Here is a 1,117-nt window from a genome sequence, read left to right on the forward strand (position 1 = left end):
TCAATTCTCATGAATATTGCTGAAGTTCTTTTTAATGAGTCAGGATCTCAATTCAATTTCTTAGTTACTTCTAGACATATTTAAATGTTCTCCTTCTAGTGCCCAATAGGTAAAATCAGATACTATCCTTTCTTCCTGGATTACTCATATTCTAAACCATTTTTCTACACAGTAGGGTATATATACTCACAAGAAGAAGTATAAAAAATAATTCATTGGAGTTATTAAAGGCAATATTAAAATTTATATTTACTTTCTGTTCAAAAAGTAGAAAAGAAATAATTAAGATTTATTAATATTTAATGTGGGATTTGATATTGCAGCCTGCAATTTTTCTGAGCTTCAGGAGGACCCCAAGCAGGCATGGGATGCAAAAACATAGGTATTCTGAAAGGAAATTTTTCACCACTGAGTGGTTTAACAATGAGACTCAGAGGAGAATGTAAAGTCAAATGAATTGACAGCATGTATAATCTCTTTGTTAAGATCAAACCTCACAACATTGAGAGGGAGTGTGCAAACATTCTATGAAAGAAACTTTTTTTCAGAGGAAAGCACAAACACAGTTTCCCAGTACCACAAATAATGCAGCCAAGATTCCCACATGTGGGAAAATCACAGAGTATAGCACATCTAGAGTGCAATGGAAGAAACTTCCAGGTGAAGATAAATAATACAAACAAGAGAGAATGAAGGAAAAATGACCAAGCTGATACTTCTACTGTCAGTGTGAGTTCTACCTCAGCCTCATTATTAGGAAAGAACAATGACAATATATTCTGTATAGAAGATGACCAAACCTCTGAGGTTATTAATACTATTATTAAGACAGACTTTTCTTTACCTGAGCATACAACAGGGCCAGAGTTAGATGCTAATGTCCATGTGAAGCAGGTGGAGAAGCTGGGATCTATCTGCTACCCATTCAACTCAAAAAGGCCAAGCTCTAATTCAATCATTAGTTTCTAAGTCATATGATGCGCGACTTAATAAAAATGAGGAAGCTTCTCTTGCATTATCTTACATAATCACAAAAGACAAAAAAACTTATGTATTTGGGTAAACTCTTGGTCTTTCTGCCATTATGATAGTGGCTGAACTAACACAGAGAAAACAG

General features: G+C 34.5%; 1 pseudogene; it reads right to left on the bottom strand.

Annotated features, from left to right (window-relative positions):
- Positions 1-547: 547 nt before the first annotated feature.
- LOC112482955 lies at positions 548-731 on the bottom strand (annotated as a pseudogene).
- Between the last annotated feature and the right edge of the window lie 386 nt (positions 732-1,117).

The sequence above is a fragment of the Pteropus alecto genome, unplaced genomic scaffold (assembly GCF_000325575.1).
Source record: "Pteropus alecto unplaced genomic scaffold, ASM32557v1 scaffold100, whole genome shotgun sequence".
NCBI lineage: Eukaryota > Metazoa > Chordata > Mammalia > Chiroptera > Pteropodidae > Pteropus > Pteropus alecto.